This window comes from Macrobrachium rosenbergii, chromosome 5, assembly GCF_040412425.1.
Source record: "Macrobrachium rosenbergii isolate ZJJX-2024 chromosome 5, ASM4041242v1, whole genome shotgun sequence".
Classification (NCBI taxonomy): domain Eukaryota; kingdom Metazoa; phylum Arthropoda; class Malacostraca; order Decapoda; family Palaemonidae; genus Macrobrachium; species Macrobrachium rosenbergii.
This window is the reverse complement of record NC_089745.1, coordinates 67,841,448-67,863,398: the sequence shown is the minus strand read 5'-3', so window position 1 is coordinate 67,863,398 and position 21,951 is coordinate 67,841,448. Positions and strand designations below refer to the sequence as shown.

The following is a 21,951-nucleotide window of genomic DNA, read 5'->3' as shown; positions in this document are numbered from 1 at the left end:
ATATATATATATCTTCTTTGATTAGCACCCATCCCTTTCACTATTTAACTTTTCTTTAGGCGCCGAACTGGTTCCGAAAATATGAGCGTTTGGTCCTTTTGGCCAAATTCCCTCGAATTTGTGCATTTGACAATTTAGATCTAGATTAGATTTTTAACCGTGTGTTAACCGCCGCTGACCCGTCGACCTGAAGTAATTCTCGCGTGAAATCTACAAATGGAAACGCGGTTACACTTCTTGCAGCAGCTCTGTTGAACCTTTCTTCTCCCACGCCTTAACTCGACCGTTTGTTGTCATCGCATTCAAGTAAACAAAAACAGAAGTCTACGAGTGCTTAAATAAATATACAGTCATATTCACACACACACGCATATCATTTAATTTTCATCTCCAATTTTGTTGTTACTTAAACTTCATAAAAGCCAAACGAAGAAGCGTTAGTTGATTCGAAAAAGATGGAATCTGCCAGTAATGAGGAAGTACAAACAACTGCCATTATTTGGATTCTCACTAATATCCGGATAATTAACTCAATTAGGAGACTGCCTCTTCTAAATCTGCAATAATTGGTTTCTCGAAGAAAAAACACCTTGCTGAAAAACACTGTAATTTCCTTTCCTCTACGTATATATTGAAAGGGCAATTGCTGAAAAATGATTGCAGATGTCCACAAATCATGAAGGAACCCTCATTACCCAAGGGCGCTCCGGTAGTTATTGTAGATCCCTCCGCATCGGACCGGCGCCTCGCTGGTTGCTTATGATCCGCAAGCCCTAATAGTGCCCTCGGCAAGGTGGGCTACCTCTGAGGTAAGACCACAAAACCATTGACGTAACGATGAATTTGGCAAAAGCTCTCCCGAAGGAATTGGCTTTGGTCGTATGTGGCTCGCGGAAAAGGATTCGGAATTCTTCGCTGATGAGTCATCACTAGGGAACTTGCACTTCTTAATGCTAAGGCCGGTGGGATGGGCAATCACTGAAAACGATAAGAAAAAGGGGAAGGAAAAAGACACCCAAGGAAGGAGGGGGGTTGGGGCTTGAAGGCCTCTTGAGGGATTTCCATTTCATCAGGCGTCTGGAGTCGGTCACTTCCACAAAGAGGCCGCAAGTAATTTCATCTAATCTTTTCAATATCTATAGTTACGAGTTGTTACTGGCGTTCTCTCCATTACGCAGTGGCGATGAAAATTATATACGAGACGTTGAGCTCTCGCATTCCCCTATCAGGTAAGGTAGCAGAGTTGAATTGTCGCAGGAAACCCGTTGTTTACTGTAAGTGGAGAGGTCTTTTTACCTGTGTGTGTATATATATATATATATATATATATATATATATATATATATATATATATATATATATATATATATATATATATATATATATATATATATATATATATATATATATATATATATATGTATATATAAGCAAAATTGAAGCAACTGATATAGTAATACTTAAGACAGCAGAACAAAATTACAAAACGGAATTACAAGACCTAGAGAAGACTAGCAGCAAGCAGGAGAGGAACAGAATGAAGCAATATTTTAACACTTAACAATATGCAAATAAACACAGACAAGAAATCCAGCATTAGAGTCTCATTGTAAAAGTTGTTCTTAAGGCGGTACTGTCTAAGCGAACAAGAAACACCCATACCATAGGTATATTATGCAATAAACAAGGCAGGAAAATTCACAATAGGATGAATCTTTGAAATACACCAAATAAAATATATGAAAAACAAAAACTAAACTTTCCTTTTTTATGGTTTTGGAGAGATTCGTAACAAACGACAGCGGATGAGCACAAAGAGAATCAAGTGAGAGAATGAGAAACGGAAAGAGAAAGCAATTAAGAGGCTCGCCTGTCTGATCCTTTTACTCATTGCTGTACTAGAGAACTCCAAGGACCAATACTGGTATTACTAATTGTCTGCGATTGATCTGTCATCAAAGGATTTAGGATAATTCCTGCAAGAATAAGAGGAAAATTCGCAGTTGTCATTCGTTCAGTAAATACCAAAGAAGCTGGAAAAGGGGAGAGAGAGAGAGAGAGAGAGAGAGAGGAGAGAGAGAGAGAGAGAGAGAGAGAGAGAGACACGATTCGGACGAATAACCTTGATAAATGGGGGAAGGATTCCTGAACTCTACGGGTTTTGTTATTCACATTTAAAATTTAGGCTTTCAATTTGCCTGAAAACTGGCCATTTTAGGAAGGGTCTGTATCTAGCTAGGGAAGTTGAATCTTCCTGTCAACATTCACCACTGGGATGAACAGGAAACATGGGACCATTGGGAGTTTATCGGTTTACAAGGAAGCAAGGATCAACTGTGCACTTTTTCCAGTCTTGGTTAGTTCAAAATTGAAGCAGTAATTATTACTGATTCTTGCGTTGCATTACAAATGTGATAGAAACTTAAGAGAGGAGCTTTATAGTTATATCTTTTGTACAATTTGTCTCTTATTTTGCGAAATTGAAAGTGCTAAGCAAATCTATTACGAAATGTTAAGTGCTGAATAAATCAATATGGTCTCATTAGAGTCAGGACTATTTTTATTACCTTCTGTGGCATCATTATTTGAGACGAACGGTTAAAATATAAGTGAAATGAATTTATGATTCGCTATGGAGCACTATCCATTAACATCGCTACACAGTTCATTATTCCTTTTACAAACAAAAAATGCAGCCTTTTCTCTATCCCTTCCCTGTTTTTAATTTTTTTATTTTAGGTCCCAAGAGATGTTTATGTAACAATCCTCTGTTGCAAAGATATAAAATGCTTAGTACCCAATACCGAATTTATGAATGTTTCAACTGTAAATCTTATTGTTCTCGAAGTCAAAGGCAGATCTGAAATCAGTTTTTAAGTTTGGACTCTTATTAAATAGAAAGTCAATAGTACCGACTGTTGCCCAAATTTCTACATTTATATTGACTAAAGGAGCTATGTTATAATGTTAGGGCTTGACAATCAGCTTTTCAGACTTAAGAAACCGTTGCGATGGAGACTGGCCTGCGACTTGCTAAACACGCATCAGTACCACGCTGGATTCTAGTGCATTAGCTTCCCATTCTTAGTCAGTTGTTGTTGCCGACGCCACATCTGTTCCTTGCCTATTTCTTATGGTGAGCTCTGAAAATCTGCGCTTAATCCTAGACATTTTAACATTATCTTATTTTTAGTTTTCTGAAAAGAAAACTATTGTGCAGGCTTTGTCTGTCCGACCGCACTTTTTTTCTGTCCGCCCTCAGATCTTAAAAACTACTGAGGCTACAGGGCTGTAAATTGGTACGTTGATCATCCACCCTTCAATCATCAAAAATACCAAATTGCAGCCCTCTAGCCTCAGTATTTTTTATTTTATTTAAGGTTAAATTTAGCCATAATCGTGCGTCTGGCAACGATATAGGCAAGGCCACCACCGGCCCGTTGTTAAAGTTTCATGGGCCGCGGCTCATACAGCATTATACCGAGACCACCAAAAGGTAAATCTATTTTCGGTAGCCTTGATTATGCGATGTACAGAAAAACTCGATTGCGCCGAAGAAACTAAGGCGCATTTTTTACTTGTTTTTCATCGTCCTCCTTTCCTTCAAAATATGTGAAACTCAAACTTAGTCTCCTTTTATTCTCATCAGAAGGTGATGAAATTGATCTAGGCTATCTCAGAGTGAGCTAGATGGCTCTTGGTGCAAGGCAGTTTCTTCATGGAAAAAAGGAACTTTTTATCTCTCCAGTACACCATGTTGATTTCCTGTTAATGCTCGTATATTTAGTCATTCTAACCTTCACACATATCTATATTTTTGTCTTAGTGCTAAAATGTAAAAAGTTCGGGGAGATTAGTATACTAAACTTTGCTGGTACTTTTTAAGTAGCAATTCCACATACTGCTTCAGTAGTACTTCGTTCTGGAATATGTTAACTCTGTCTTGTGCCTTACCGATTCTTATGGTCCCTCTGTAAAAGGTGAATTTGAAATAGTCTGTAAAGTGAAGGGATCGACATTTTTTTTTTTTATTTCTGTTTCTTCTCTGAGCTTGATTTAGGTTTTTTTTTATTATCTCGATGCTCTCAGCATGAAAAAAAGGAAATTCCATGCCAGGCCGGCGTGCATGTTCTAGTTAGAACAAGCTGCTAACATTGCCTTGTTCTTTTCTCAGAAGCTTACGTGGCTCCCGTCCGCTGCATGTGTGTTTTATACGGATATCCACTAATTAAAAGTGGTATAAATATAGAGGAAAAAACAAAGCTTTGACCGATAACAAATTTCATGGAAGATTGCACCAACAAGGCCAGGAGAAATCTATTAGTACCAGTTTGCTGTTACTTGTACAGTTCAGCCATTACAGTATCGCAACAGAAAATCGTGCAGCCCTTTAATCGACAAAATCCAGTGTCTTGGAAAGCTTTTGCTCCGCAAGTCTGAACTGGTAAATAATCATACCTTTTACCATCACTAAGCAAAAAAGTCAGGAGATATATAAATTACAAAACAGTAATACTAAAAAGAGAATATTGGCTTAAGTATACTCTGGCTTCAGTGCTATTGGTGTTGTCAAATGTAATATGGTAAGTGGACGAAAGGCTCCCATTAAAAGGAAAAAGTTGGCTTTTTATTCTTATGTTATTTATTCCACCATTAATCCCCATGTTTCTGTTCTTGGATCTCTCTCTCTCTCTCTCTCTCTCTCTCTCTCTCTCTCTCTCTCTCTCTGTGTGTGTGTTTTGTGCACATCACTCTACCTGGCCCTTTTTGTCAACTTTTATTTAGGGCTGTGGTTACAGACCCGTCCAAAATGAGTGAGGCTACGGGGATGATACTGACTCCCGCTGTAACTCATGCTTTCACAGATCACATCCTCGTCGACTTCCTTGCTTCGTTTTCATATGAGCTTTTCTATCAAACACATTCATATTTTTAGCCTGACATTTCTTAGAGACAGAGATTGATTATACCTCCCCTTTGTGGACTAAGATACTACTTATCGGAGTTATTGAGAGCAATAATAGATCTGACTTCAGAATTGGAGACAATGTGCTAGACTGAGTTAGAATTAAGCCCTGTCAAAGGATCTTGGCTCAAGCGGCAGGATATCCAAGACTCTTCTAACTTATGCTTTAATATATGTACGGGCTGAATTGCATTAGTTGAGATACGTTAAAGTAGACAATTCCACAGGCTAGAGGTCGTGAATGCAAATGATGTATGAGCAAGCTCTAGAATTGTAGGAAAAATTATACCAGTTTTAATTGGTGTGTTTGTAAATTTGGAACCAAGCTCTCTTTGATTATGAGGGTGTGCAGATTTTTATTGGTTTCTAGTTTCCATCTTGATGTTGCATGTTACCTAGCTTCATGAAATTCAGTCTAGCGCTGTAGGGAAGGCCGTTCAAGTTATCTGCCTTTTTTGCAAATTCACGTGGTGCGCCCTCTAGCTGGCCATAGTTGGGTTTAGGGACGTCACCATGCTGGGGAGCAATAGTCTATGACTGGTCTAATCAACGCTACCTATTGCGTTCGCATGGTGATGATATCTCTTAAAAAAAAAAACTCAGTATCCTTAAAAAAAATAAAAAAAAAAACTCAGTATCCAGAAAACTGCTTTGGACAGCTTGTTATGATTCTGTCGATACTAGCAGAGCATGTTAAGTCGTCTGAGTGAATGATTCCCAGGTGTTTTACTTGGTGCTTTATCGTAAAGCATTTCCGCCTGCAGGGTCAAGGCAATGATCGCAACTTTCTTGATCCCTCACCAAAGCGTATGGGCTTTGTTCTTTTAAGGCCAAGGATAAAGCTCACCATTTAGTTTACTTTGAAACTGTTCACAGTTTTCACGTAAGTCTGATAAGGTCGAGACACGGGAACCATCGTCAAATAAAGCCATAATCTTAGAATCTTATGAAAGATGAACCCTACTCATATGGAACCAGGCCGCTGGGGCCATTGACTTGAAATTCAAACTACCAAAGAATATGGTGTTAGTTGATTTCTTTCCTAATGATTTTCTTAGAGATCTTTATAAGTTGGGATGTTAGTGATTAGTACGGTATCACAGGAAGAAAGAAACAGAAATCAATAAATATTAGTAATGAATATTAACGAAATATTCCATAGGGCAAGATAAGGATTACCTTGTCGAGGCCGCCCCATTATTATTTATTTGGTGGTATAGTTTTAACTGATGGTTCACTTTTGTTCTCCTTCCCCCCCGCCCTTCCCTCTCTCTCTCTCTCTCTCTCTCTAACCTGGTTCCAGGGCTGCCGACCGACTACAATTTCATCGCAGTAGCTCCCAAACCACTCTATCCTCACCCAGGATACGAACGTATGAGTCATTCCAGCAACCATTTGCGAATGCGTTCACAACTGACGCCAAGAGGAAGTCTATTAATGCCAGTTTCTTGCAGAAAACCAACCTGTTTTGAGCAGCTGTGCCAGTCTCGGGCTCTTTACGAAAAAATAAATGAATAAATAAACATATCTACATAATAATAATAATAATAATAATAATAATAATAATAATAATGGCTGTTTTACGGCATTCAATTCATAGAGTCTTCGCTATTCCTCTTACTATCTTCCTTTCATCAGCGTGCAACTGGTGTATCAAGAAGATATTAAGAAGAATAGAGAAGACTCTAAATAAATTGAATGCCGTAAAACAGCCATTGCAACTATAGTCGACGCATTTTCGTAATGAAAATATCTCGCAGTTATTGAATTTTCGCTTCTATAAAATAAGATTTTATGTAAACTTGCTTGGGACCTTAACAGATTAGTGGGGTCGTTACTGGGTTACAACGGCCCGAAAAGTCGACACGTGTTGGAGTCACATTCAAGTAACCCTAATTACCCTAATTGCTCCGCCTATCTTCTCTTGCTTCCGTTGATTATCAGTCGTACCAGACTTCTCGTTCACGTGTATCCTAATTGGCTGACGCAAATAATAGTTGTTTGCAACGTTTGTTTACATTTGCCGCTTTTTACATCTTTATGTTATTGCGCTTGCCTTCGCTCTTTTTGCTTTTGACACATGGTCCTTCTGTTCTCTGGAACTTAACGAAGAACTAAGTGACCCTTTAGGCTTCTACCCACGAATCTGCACATATATTAAATAACAATAATATTTAGCACCGGCTTTCCAGTCCACTGAAGCAATGCGTATTTTATAGTTCAAGAATGTCTTTTGCATTCATTATAGACTTGCATCTGTTGTTCGAGGTATTTTTACGCCAGTACCGTAGAATTTTACTTAGATATTCACGACCCGTTATCCATTTATGGAGCAATAAAGGAAGTAACCATCAGCGCGGTCTGCTAAGCAAGAGGGCCTCGAGCTCCGCGGTGCATTGAGCAACCGAATTCCACCTTTTGGAAGTTGGGGATGGACAAATTTCCTCCTGGAATGACCACCATCCTGCCCTCCGGCGTGATCGTTGCATGCTACCCACCTGTGGCCTATGTGGCAAGGGCGGCTGGCATTGACCTATCCGACGGAGAAGAGCGTCTGTCCGGAGGGATGCTTCAAAGAGAAGTCTTGGACACAACGGGTCCGCACGACAATAAAACGCGAGAGTAGCCAGCGATCTGTCTGCGGCAAGAAAACAGACCTGCGACAACATAAATATTATAATGTGAAAAACAACGAGTGTCCTTTATTTTGTTTACAATGGATGTGTTATGCTAAGCAGTTTCCTATTGGCTCCCGTGAATGGCCGAGAAGGGTTTAGTGTAAAGGGCCGGGACCCTTTCTTCTCATTCATGAATATTATCAAGCGGTTTATGGTAATGGTTCTCACCTTTTGTGTGGTAGCCGACAGGTAAAAGAAGATTGTAATCTGGATTTACATTAAAATGATAATGCCGGATTAATCAATTCTATTACTCGCGTAAATGGAGCCGTCCACTTGTAAAATTGTCAAAACCCTTTAAGAGGAGAGGGTTGTATGCTAATGGCCACGCTCCCGTACAAGCTTGTTGCTGATCTTTGTCTAAAAGAGGATGATCTGCAGCGCTTAGCGGATTTTCGTTCCTGCGACGCGGACAACTATTATTATTATTATTATTATTATTATTATTATTATTATTATTATTATTTTTTTTTTTTTTTTTTTTAATATGATGGCAGCCTTGGTTGCATTAGTAGATTATTCGTTCAACTCTTCTAATTATCCTTTTTTCTTCTTTAGCAACAGAATTGAGTAAAATGCCAAAGCTCATTGTAGGGGTTTTATTTATAAAAAGATCAAAAGTCGAAGGTAATGGAAATTCCGAGGGCGGGGTCCAAAAACGAGTGCAGGGGTCGTCAGTGCTTCTGGGATCGTAGGTATCGCGACATGGTGATACCTACGATCCCAGAAGCACTGACGACCCTTGCACTCGTTTTGGACCCCGCCCTCGGAATTTCCATTACCTTCGACTTTTGATCTTTTATAAATAAAACCCTACAACGAGCTTTGGCATTTTACCCACTTCTGTTGCTGAAGAAGAGAAAAGGATAATTAGAAGAGTTGAACGAATAATCTACAAGATTAATGCAACCAAGGCTGGCATCATATTTAAAAAAAATGTTTGAAAGAGGGCCTATATCCAAAGTATTATTATTATTATTATTATTATTATTATTATTATTATTATTATTATTATTATTATTATTATTCACACGCTGACATGACGTAAGTTTCTTCAAAATAGCTCCCCAAAAGTCCATACTTAAATCAAAAATTAAGTTCGTATAAAATCAAAAGCAGATCCAAGGGGAGACACGCGAAAAGCACCGATGAAAATAACCATAAAAATAAAAATACAGCGGCAAAAATACCAGTCCATAAAGACTCCTGCAAACTAATAGCACTAAAACAAAGTAAGTGATAGAAGATGCCAAATACTGGCAGGCAAAGCAACATAAGTCAAGCTTCTGATAGACTCTTGTCACTCATCGTGTACAGCGTTGCAGAAAGGAAGGACACAACTGGTCGAATCTTTTCACGCAGCTTGTTCTCTGAGTCAGCAAGATGTCAACAAAAAAAAAAGCTTTCCTACTATGAACACACTCAACATAGTTTGCTAAAGTACTATTGGTAATGCTGACACCACAATGCATGCATATTCACATATGTTTATATATATATATATATATATATATATATATATATATATATATATATATATATATATATAATATTTGTTGTTAAAACAGAATTCCATCTAATAAAGGTTGCCAATAACCTGTCTGTTGAGGGAAACATTAGTTTTCGAAATACTCGTATAACGCTGTGGACTCTGCACTTTCGTGTTTTTATGGGCAGCCTTTATTATTTATTATTATTATTATTATTATTATTATTATTATTATTATTATTATTATTATTATATGTATATATATATATATATGTATATATATACGTACGTACGTACTTACGTACATACAAATGTAGGTGAACGTTCATACCTAAGTGCAGACTCAATTTGAAAGTTGCTTTGGTTTCTGTAAAGATTTCTATAGATAAATTCTTCATGGGGTTATTTCATTTCCAATGTGACTAAACTGAATTTTGTTACATTGAGCTATTATATGAGCGTCTCGACCTTTGGCCATAAGGAAACACAATTACTTTTTTTAGCGTAAACAGAGTATTTTATGCTAATACGCTCGAGGGTCGTGGAATAAAAAGGTAATTTCCTTATGATCTCAACCTTTGATCTTCGTGTTCAAGATTATGCTTTTGAAATAATGCCAATATATAAGAGACTAATAATAAAACCAATGAAAAGCATAACATACTCATGAGTTCATAAAACAATGCGAATCATTTTTTCAGTTTTGCTATGAAATTTTAGGTGGACATGTGAGACACAATTATTATTATTATTATTATTATTATTATTATTATTATTATTATTATTATTATTATTATTATTATTATTATTATTATTATTATTATTATTATTATTATTATTATTGTAAATGATTCATCCACATTATTCAACAAGACATGTTTAAGAGACGGTATACTTCCTTCTTTTATTATTATTATTATTATTATTATTATTATTATTATTATTATTATTATTATTATTATTATTATAAACGATTCAGCCACCCTAACAAGACATGTTTAAGAGACGGTATACTTCCTTTTTTTATTATTATTATTATTATTATTATTATTATTATTATTATTATTATTGTAAATGATCCAGCCACACTATCTAACAAGACATGCTTAAGAGACGGTATACTTCCTTCTTTTATTATTATCATTATTATCATTATTATTATTATTATTATTGACGTGCAAAACGCCATGTGGAACAGGCCTGTAAGGTCAAATTAACCTGCTAAACAGATCTCTAACTAGTTACTAAATTCTGAAAAAACCGGAGGCCTAATGAATAGCAAATAGGCTCCAGATAAACCTGACTCACCCATTAGCTGACCTGATCACTCACTCCGTGAGTCATGTAGTGCTCTCATTCCTTAGCGCAGAAGGTAGCATAGTCATCACTAAGTGATTCATCTCTTCCTTTATGTATTAGTGACCGTCATGACATCTGCGTCCACACGGATTCATTTGCGATCCGTTACATAGTTCATTCATTTTCATGGAAGCAAATAAGATGGCTGTACCGGTGGAGGCTATACACAATATATATACAGTATATATATATATATATAATGTATATATACTATATATAAATAATATATAACTATAATTATATATAAATATGATATATAATTATTTATATATATGAACAATTAAATATATCTTTATATATGTATATACATAATTATTTATATATCAATATACATATATATGTTATATATATATGTGTGTGTGTTTTCTCGTACACATGCCTCATTAAATGCTAATGCACTTCACATGTGGTCTCTATTGCTTTCAAATTTCCTGCACCTTTTATCTTCACAGCTAAATTTCTGAAGACTGTTGCTGTACTGCTCCATTAATTTTTCCTTATTTATCAGACGTCATCTCTTGCTGTCATCTCGGCAATTTTACGAAGAAACTATATACTCATATAAGAAGAAAAATTCAAATGAATAAAGATTGAGTACATATATATGTGTGTGTGTGTATGTGTGTGTAACTGACAGCCAAGGAGAACAAAATCTAATTAACTGAAGAATAATGACATAAGCCTCAATGACTGTTAAACTATTTTGTTTGAAATAAGCTGTCGTTACATAAAAATTTTGTGGAATAAATATTTGGAACAAGCTTGTTGGCGCGCGCTACGCGTGCTGGAACTTGGCACTGCTGTCTCCCCTACCCTCCCGATCCCCTACCTAACCATCCCCCACCCGGGACTGACAAACAGGTTTCCAGGACAAGGGTGGATGTCTCCCCTACTCTCCCGATCCCCTACCTAAAACACCCTCACCCGGGAGGACAGACAGGTTAGCGGGTGTAGGGTAGATGTCTCCCTATCCTCCCGATCCCCTACCTAACACGCCCCCACCCGGGGTGGACAAATCGGTTTTGCAGTGGGTGGATGGCTGTGTCATGTCTACCCTACTGTCACCCAGGGAGGACAAACAATTTCCACTTGGATTTTATTATTATAGATGAATAATCAAGACTTTCTTTAACTTTCATAAAATCATTGCTGTAGTGTATTTACAGACGATGTTCCTTTTTTATATTGCACAAGCCGTATGAACTAGTAACCCGATGGTCTCTTAATGGCAGTCCCGAAAAAACAGAACAAGAAACTGGAAAACACGAGGATGAGGAGGATTCCAAAGCTGCGAGAAAAAATGTAATCACTAAGACTCGCACTAGAACACAGCGGTTATTCGGTGCTGGAGGATGGCTATGAAATAGTTCATAGATTAAAGAAATTTAAGTGAATGAATTAAGAAAGTAACTGGCAGAATCTGAATGATTAATTTCCAGACGTAACTGGAGCAGCAGAAACAGTATTGCACACTGCGAATTGCAGATATCACGAGGCATTTCTAATTCACTAGACACGGCTCTATTTCAAGCAAATGAATTAAAACAACGATAGTAATTATGATCGATAACAAATATTTCTTTACACTACCTCTTATTACTCCTCAAAAAATCTGAAGTTGTTTGAAGTTATTTTGTCCACAAAAGCACTACGGTGTACATAGACAATAAAACGATATCATTCAAATAGCAGAAAAATCACCAACGCTTTCAGTTACCAGCATCAGTTAGAGCAGACTTTTCCATTGAAAATTGAGCATACAAAATTCATTATAAATACTTTTAATTATCATATATGACACATTTAGGCTGTGAGTTTTGAAGAAATTAATGTGACCAAGTGCAAGGAGCTAAACTGAAAAGTGTTTTCCATATACGTATTTATAAACATAAACACGAAAAGCTGAGGGGTTCACAAATGATGTTCCTTATGACTTCGCCATGATGTTATCCACAAGTTTCATTCAAGATGCACAGTGCCTCAGGTCTAAAATTAAGAACAAGTTATTTTTTCAGATTAATCATTTGACAAATAAAAATTAACTTCATACTTATACATGCAAAAAATTATGAGCGCAGACAAACACATATATATTATGTATCAATATATATATATATATATATATATATATATATATATATATATATATATATATATATATATATATATATATATATATATATATATGTGTGTGTGTGTGTGTGTGTGTGTATGTATATACTATATATACGGAGACGTAAACAATATGATATATATACATGTATGAAGATAAAAAGGCCCATAAAACACTATTTGAACGTTCAAATAGTATTTTATGGGCCTTTTTATCTTCATGTTATACTGTAGTATTACAGTAAAGACATTCATATATATATATATATATATATATATATATATATAAATATATATATATATATATATATATATATATATATATATATATATATATATATATATATATATATATTATTTGTGAGCGTGCGCTTGCTCAAGTTTTCTGCAGTATAAGTATCAAGTTAATTTTTGTTTATCAAATCAGCATTCTGAAAAAATAACTATGGTAGGAATAGCCCTATGGTGAAACTACTGTTGTTCGTATTTTTCGACCTGAGGCACTGTGCATTCATGAATGAAACCGATGGACAACATTATGGAGAAACCATTAGGAATATTTCATATACAGTATATATATATATATATATATATATATATATATATATATATATATATATATATATATTTATATATATATTATTTTGTGTGTGTGCGTGTGTGTGTGTATATACATACACACTTCCACCTGCTCCTTGCCATCTTAGAGTAGGTCTACTTCCACGTCCCTGGAGCTTATATCCTTTTGGTTGGTCACCCATCCAAGTCTATCCAGACCCAGCATGCTTAACCCTTTGGGATTCCAGTGAGCTGAAAGTGCATCATCACTTTTCCATCCCACTAAGGTTCCATCTGGTTTGCATGAAGATCCGCAGGAGGTCCTCTCAGTCAGACCAGTCTCCATGGCTTCTCCAGCTAAACCCAGGAAGACCCATTCGGTCGAACAGTATAAGTTGGAGTTGGAATACAGGGTTTAAGCCAAAGGCCAAACGCTGGGAATATGAGGTCATTCAACGCTGAAAGGGAAAGTGAGAGTAAAGAAGAGTTTATGAAACAGCTGATAGGACAGAGTGGAAAGTAAGACGGAAGAAAGATAACATGAATGGAGGTACATTAAAATAAACGAAAGGGGTTGCAGCTAGGGGCCGAAGGGACGCTGCAGAGATCCTTAAGTAATGCCTACAGTGCACCGTGTGAGGTGCACTGACGGCGCTATCCCCCTATGGAGATCAAAGGCGACCTTAATAATGCATTTGATTTACGAGAAAATCGATGCAACTTAGATACTATTTTCTGCAATTCGTCGAAGGCACTGGAATCCTTCTGCAATCCATCCTTTGGCCAATATAGATCTCTTTGGCTCCGAATTCAGACTCGGGTTTTAGGAGGAGCTGTGTCTTTTCATTTATTAAGCCATATCAAACTCAATACTAGAGGCACTCTTTCGGGGATTCCAGAGGGAGCCTTGAATCCTCTGTTCGTCATAATGGTCATCCTCTGGCGCTCCCCAGTGGACCTGGAGGCCCCGGTTCTGCGAAGTGGGTCTCTCCTCGGGCATAGCTTCCCTCGGGAACCTGAGGAGAACGTTAAGGTTTAGGAAAGCGATGTAGTACTTTTACGTTACTGAAGTCCAGATGGGTCAGCTTTGTTGATCGAACAACCGATGGTATAGCAACCATGTTATTTATCACTTTAGAGGTTTATAAACTTCCTGTTCTCGACAGCTCTTTTGAGATGAGACTGCTAGCCCCAAACTCTTTTCACAAAAGTTATTATCCGCCACAGTCGATTTTACAATGATATGAAATGAATAAGAAAATATACATATTTGGATATTAGGCATGCTGCCTAAATATATAATTTTTGCAGACATTTTACATTATTGTGCAATTTGCTTTATATATATATATATATATATATATATATATATATATATATATATATATATATATATATATATATATATATAATATATATAATATATATAATATATATATATAGTGTATGTATAGATAGATAGATATACAGATATACATGGAAGTGAGTTTGCTTTATTTGGTATATCATAGTTTTAATTTATTAATGTAAATTTAACATTATTATTAAATTTATCATATTCTGACAAAATGAAACGAAGGACATTTTAAAACCCAGGAAGCAGAGAGGTAAAGATGTCGTTCTAGAACGAGTATGGAAAACCTCCCAGTCGTCTGTTATCCAGCAAATAAGGCATAACACAGAATAATGGTAATTAGATGCATCTCTTGGTCGCCGGCTTCAACATGAATTTCGAGCGAGCTTCGAGTTTCACAACGTCTGGCGAGATCATTCCGCCAAAATGCGATCGTTCAAAAATTTCTGCCGGGACCAAATAATTGCGAGATTATTCCGCGACTAAAGATTCGTCGGGTGATGTAATGCTGGAGATTGTATTCGCTGTCGTTATATTTCCTCCCCCATAGCGGGCGACTCGTCCTGCCGACGTCAAGCTACGCCGTTCCAGTGCTGCTTTCGGGGATTCTTCTCCCTCTCTGGCCATCTCTCGGCATTCGGTTCGAGAAAAGCGTCGCAGAAATGCCGTTTTCCCCGAGTGATGTTGTGGTGCTCCTGGAAGGAACCGCTGCCAAAAGGTAATCAGGGTAAGCATTATTAACCTTATTTTCCTCTCTTCCTCCCGGTCGGAGGTTTGCTCGACAGGCCAGCAACAAATATACGGTTAGAGCTTATTGTCAGCGGTTGCATTTACATCTGTCCGGCTGACAGGCGATATGGGCAGCTGCAGTTGAAAGGTAAATATACGGGCAGCCTCTTCCGGATTCATTTCGCTCTATAAAGTTGGGGTTTCTTGCAAAAGTTGACGTTGTCTGGAGATCATTACTCGTGCGGCCCTTCCTACTGCAGCCAAGCTTATTAGCATATCTCGGGTTCAGGATTAAACCAATGCACAGGCACAATCTCGCAAGATTCGATTGCTCCCCGTGTTTTCGCGTCTCTCCCAAACACACTTTGACGTAATCTTGCGAAAGCCGATTGCTCACGACGTTTGCATTGGGTCTTATTAAATACTCTTTGGTTATTTGTTATCACTTTTCTCGTTGTCTTCCTCTTTCTTCACACCAGCCTCTGTTCAGCAGAAGTTTGCTTTGCGGATGAATAGCCAATTTTGTTTCAAGTAAATTTTTACTTAGTGATTCGTAATACTGATTGTCTATATATGTATATATTTTTTTACTGATATTTCCTGTACAGGAAAGTCAACCGCTATTGCTGTGTATTTAGACTTTTTTCCATCATAAGATCATTTAAGTAATAATTCAATGCTTTGGAGGCGTGGAAATCTTCCAGCCCACATTTAGTGGAACACAAAGCATAGCCTAATGGATGACATTGGGAACAAGTCATTAATGGCTTTTTCTACATCAGAGTTTTCAGAGGGGTGGGTGGGTGGGTTCCAGTGACACAGGTGTATCTTTGGGACATACTATCTCTCATCAAGGTCCTATTGCGTCTCAGCTATCGAACATCTATCATCTAAATGCAAGGACAAGGCCCTGAGAAGAAAAAGGACAATGCGAACAATCTGAGCAAAAGGACTGCACTGCACGCAGAGCGAAGTCTCCACATATTTCCGAAAGCTCTGGCAGTTTGTGGAAGGAGGGCAAGCAGGCGGATTACCTTTCCTACCTCGCCATCTCACACAAGCGGTAACCATGATTCCGGTGGCCTGCAAGGAATAGTGAATCCTATTTTTTTGTATAGGAAATACCAAATGGAGCCGAAGAATGTCAGGTTGCCAGGCGCACACCTCCTACGCTCTCACAGAGGATGCGATAAATAAAGGATCGCTTCACGGCTGCTGTACGGAGATGCTAAGTATATGTTACCTTGGGAAGGTTGGCTGCGCCGTGGTTGATGATGGGATACTAAGCCCACCGACAGACCGACGTCGAAGACACAAACGCTGGAAATCTTGGATGGCTTCGACCTGCAGCTCTTACCAGCACCGACTCTTAGAAAACCAGAGAGAGAGAGAGAGAGAGAGAGAGAGAGAGAGAGAGAGAGAGAGAGAGAGAGAGAGAGAGATGGGTATAATCCGACAGTGACATTATCAGATTTGTGGCTGACAACCAAAATTCATTTTTTGCTCAAAAAATGTTGTGGAAGTGGAACATCTTCACACTAATATTCAAACAGTTCGCACATGCTTATAAATACTCCTGCACCTTAAGGAGAGAGAGAGAGAGAGAGAGAGAGAGAGAGAGAGAGAGAGAGAGAGAGAGGAAGACCTGACTTCGGGACTACTCAATATGGCCTCTAGGGTATAAATTATCTACATATAAGTTTCCGAGAACCTGGGGGCTCCCATTACCAGCATAATCGCCCTTTTTATTTATATCGTTAATAGCATTTAATCATGTCAGTTGCCCCGGAAGTTTGCGTCGAGTACAGACGAGGTTTTTTGAATGGCTTTTGCCAAGGTATTTATTAAGAGAGCCCTGCCATGGCAGATACGAAGAGCTAGCTATTTGTGCATAATACGTTGTGCAGCAAAAAACTGACCGCTTAGGTTAAGAGATCTTCGCGAAAGAAGACATTATACTCGAACACCATCGCGTCACTGACAGTCAGGGCTCAGATCATAATTCAGGAGAGGATACGTGATGTGTTCCATTCAGGAGAAGAAAAAAATATATAATAAAAGAAAAACTTCCTTGGGCGAAATTGTTTCACGAACAGACACACCATTCGGAGGGTGTGACAGCGAGGGAGTGGGTGGGGCGGGAGAGGGGGGAGGGAGGGCCCGATAGCCTCGACTCGATCACCACCTTCGACCCTCATTCTTGTTTTAATCTTTCTTTTAACTTTCTCGTTCGTTTACTCGGGGCAGAGATTGATGTGGGCATTGTTATTATCTGGATGCCCGTCACAGGGCTGATATGTACAAGCAGACTTCGGGATTGCGCAGAGAGGGAAATTATTAACATTGGAATGTTAGATACCGTATCGAGAAAGGTGACAAGTAGGCTTTGACATTCCATTGCTATGGAAGTGTACGATGAGATGCCAGATATATATATATATATATATATATATATATATATATATATATATATATATATATATATATATATATATATATATATATAAAACCAAATGACCTTCATCCCTTTGGAGCGGATGGTACTGTACCATAAAAGTATAACGGCACCTATTTACAGTTAGGTAACCTTTTTGGGCAGTAGGCCGGAGCGACCCTCGAACCTAACAAACTTGAGTCGGGGCGGCAACACTGAGCCAAAACGACCACTTTGGCTGATTGCACCTTCAAAAGGTGGGCGGTGGGACAGCCTCGTCAATGCGCAAACATTACGTATGCGCACATACAACCTACGGACACAAACCCACTATGAATGTGTGTGTATATATATATATATATATATATATATATATATATATATAGAGAGAGAGAGAGAGAGAGAGAGAGAGAGAGAGAGAGAGAGAGAGAGAGAGAGAGATGGTTCGCCTTACAATGAAAACGATGAAAAGTTATAACGAGCGAACATGCTTAAGAAATTGAAGTTCATTCTATTCTTTGACCAACGTACTCTTGCAGTCGGTAATACTTCACAACCACAGTTCGGTGAATCGCATCTGAAAGTTCAAAGGGAATTTCTATTGAGTAAAGTAATCCCGATTTTGAATACTGATTAAAATACCTCGCAATTAAGTAAGAACGACGATTCCCAAAACGACGATATCAAAGGATCCTAAATTGGTTTCCTTTTCGAAGCTGAAGAACCTTTCTTTTGCAGAAGTGCTATCGATCAGACGAGCGGTGCAGCTGCTTACACTGACGACATAATCAGCATCACTGTAGGCCCACTTCGAGGGTAAACAAAAGCTCCACTGAAGGATTTTCTTAAAAAGATGCATTGTACATAATCTCTCACTGGCGTGGTCTCAAACGGGACTGGCGGTTGCCGCTTTTCAAAAGTTCCTCTGGAGTTTTTTCTTCTTCGCGTTTTAATACCTTTAACATGCGGCCACCGAGTCTTCAAGAGTTCATGTGTTGGCGTGAAGGGTGTAATTATATGCTCTCTGGTGTTATGGTGAATAGACATCTATTAGACATTTTGCGGGGATTCATTTGAAAGACAATCGATTCATTTGCGCGTTTCATGAATTCGAGCAATTTCCACGGACGACTGACTTTTGCCTATGTCGACATGAAATCCTCGCAATTAAACTGAAGTAAACTCGTATAATTAATTCTAGTACAGTGGTTCCCAAACTGGGGGCTATGTAGGAGAATGCAGGGGGCTATAATCTGAGGATAAGTATATATAAAACCAACGTAGTTTAGTGGGTAGGACTGTAGACAGTCACTGTAGTCATGGGTTATGGTGGGCCATGGACAAGTATCCTGTATGAAAAGTGGGTAACGGCCAGGAAAAATTTGGGAACCACTGTCCGTTCGTAATTCTCCAAATTGGAGAAGGTGGTTAACAGAAATCTAGACAACAGTTAACGGTTTATATTCATCATATTAACTACTTAATCTAATGATAGTTTATATATATATATATATATATATATATATATATATATATATATATATATATATATATATATATATATATATATATATATATATATAGTGTGTATAAAGAAATAAAATTGTAAATTCTACGACAACGTAAATACGTAAAATTATGAAACTGTGTAACTGTCGACAAACAATAAGCTTAAGAATTCGATCGTCTTGACATTTTTGCATTTCTCCATGTGCATTACCGTAATGTTTTTATATACTGTACAGAAATGTGTACATCATACAAGGAAGTAAAGTGTAACTGTGGCTAAGTTGAGCGACGTGCTAGTTATTAAATACAGCTGAAATTACATAATCACGTTAAATTACAGGCGCGCGGTGATAATGTCTGTAATTTGCAACTGCAACTATCACCATGATTTATTCCCCATCCCCAGATATGTGATGAATTCTACAGTTCTGTTTCATCAAAGAAAATGATGTGACGGGCCTGAGCCCTTCCTGTTTTTCTTATTTCTGTTTCTCTTTGGAATGTGAACCGTATTTAAGATGAAACGAAAGTCCAGCTCAAAGGTCTCTCTCTCCCCCCAAATGAAAAGTAAGTCAGAGGGACGCTTGAAAGGATTGTCGTAAATTCCAGCCTAAACGTGTTATTTGGGGGTACAAGCAGCCAGAGAGAGAGAGAGGAGGAGGAGGAGAGAGAGAGAGAAACAGCCACATACAAATGCCCCATTGATTAATCTCTCCGTCAACCCGGCATAGTCAGCCGCCAGTTTTTGGAGCCACGGGCCTCCGAAGTCTTTCATCCCCTGGCGAGCATTCTAGTGGGCTTAACTGCTCGGCTCGACAATGCCCTCATTACAAGGCTTACGCGTTTATTGATGTATTGTCTTTTCGAATCATAATGCTAAGAATGTCTCGTGATTTTACGATTTCTTCTAATTAACGGTGCGATTTGTGCTTATGAGAACTCGACTGATAACAAGGTCCTTAGACTAACGGTATATTTTTTTTTTACCCTCGCTTTTTCCCCTTACTCCTTATCTTCCCTGGAGGGAGCGTGGGGTGGGAACAGAGAATATTGCTGATGGTGAAGCACTGTTGTTGAGTTTGTGCATGTATGGGTGCCGCTGATGGTGGCATAGAGGGACGCCCACATGTGTAGGAAGAGGGAAAAAGAGAAAGGAAAGAGAGGCGAGGAGGTGGAGGAGGGACACATGGCTTTGGTCCGTGAAACCCAAGCTAGGTTTCCTCTTCTTCCCCTAATGCCTTGTGTGCGTGTGTGTGTGTATGTGTGTGTGTATGTGACCATGCGGTGGTACCTCCTCCACCTCATCTACGGTCCCTTGAATTTCATTGCTTGCCCGTCTTGGTAACCGCTGCTATCGTATGTGACCGTTGCTACAGGGAGAAACCCCTCTTCTCGGAAGACATCGTTGGCACATCAAGAAACTTCAAAAGAAATGACCGTCATTCGTCTTCAAAACATACGCATCAATCGATGATCTCGCCACTTGGGAGATGCAATGCCTTTCTTGGCGTCTTCCACATCAAAGGTGGGTGCAATCACGCGTCGCCGCAATGAATGTATGATAATGATACTGAACAGAGAACACAGAGACAATCTTATAATAGTCGTATTTGGCGCGGGGCTGCGTGGGCGTGGCCAGGGCCCGTGAGAACCAACCAGCAGTCGGCTCCCTCCCGCCCGCCCGCCCGCGCACTAAATAACTGACGATCGAACTTGCTCTTTGTGAATTGACAGGGGACGCACAGATTTTATCACTCGTGGAAAGTGGTCTATTTCGGTGATCTTTGTGCAAGTACGCTTGACTCAACCGTAAGTATATCTTAGCGTACTGAATTTTCTCTGTTATCCCGTTCATTAATTACGTGTAATATATAGTGACTGTGTTATAATATCAATTATAGAAACGAAGTCTAACCGCGCGGACCCCGCCAGCCTCTCAGTTCGCCTTGCTGGGTGATTGTAGCAGTATTTGTTTGGTGTGATTGAAGTAGGACGTTGGGAGGGACGCAAGCCAGTGAGGAGGAGGCAGCCAGGCCAGGCCAGCCCAGCTTCACTCTTTTCAAAGCTTGAGTCCTCCTAAACCCCCCTCCCTTCCTTCTGTCCTTCTCCTCCCCCCACCTCTCTCCCTAAGGCTCTCGCCATGTGACCGGGCCGCGCGCGCGAGAATTTTACGCGTTTTCGTTTGGATTTTAGAATTGTAATTGATTTATGGTCTCGCGGCGACTGATGAGGTTTATGCTTAGGAAACTACTGTGGGATCGTCATTTCTTTTACCCTCAGGCATTCCTACCGTAAAGTATCCCAGAGATGTATAAATTGTATAGTATATCGAAATGTCTAGAAAGTTAGAATTACAAATCACGAAACCAATGGAGGAAATATTTCCACGATTGCGGATAATGCTGGTCGGCGGCGGGCAGCAGCAGCAGCATGAAGGGTGGGGGAGGGGGTAGAAGAAGAGGGACAGGCAGGGCTCCTGCACCTCGGCTACTACCACCTCCTCCCGGGGCTTAGAGAGCGCCCCGGCTGCCTGCTGCTGCCTTCACCACCTCTACCATCATCATCAGCAGTCGCAGGCTTGGTCGCCACCATTGCACACACCGCGTATAGGCCCCGCAGGACACGAAACTAGCTTTGGCGGTGAGCTGGTGTTGCATCGGAGGAGGCGGTGGGGGATATAGAGGTGCTGACTCACTCTCTTTTCGTAAGTGTCATTTCGTTCGTTCGCTTCTCTTGCACTCGTAAGCGCTTAGTTCGTGTGTG

The 21,951-nt window shown here is 38.9% G+C and overlaps 1 protein-coding gene across 9 annotated transcripts in view; it reads left to right on the top strand.

Annotated features, from left to right (window-relative positions):
- The window catches only part of LOC136838879 (DNA ligase 1-like), a 211,468-nt gene that overhangs the window by 57,867 nt on the left and 131,650 nt on the right, over nucleotides 1–21,951 (top strand). For 4 of the 9 annotated variants that reach the window (XR_010853151.1, XR_010853152.1, XM_067104552.1 and 1 more), the window contains exon 1: nucleotides 21,153–21,892. The exons of 2 other annotated variants lie outside the window; for them this stretch is intronic. The gene's annotated coding sequence lies outside the window, so the exon portion shown is untranslated. Of the gene's footprint in view, nucleotides 1–20,849; nucleotides 20,998–21,152; nucleotides 21,893–21,951 lie in introns of those variants that run through there. 3 more of the 9 variants (XM_067104562.1, XM_067104554.1, XM_067104561.1) reach the window with 3 other exon arrangements.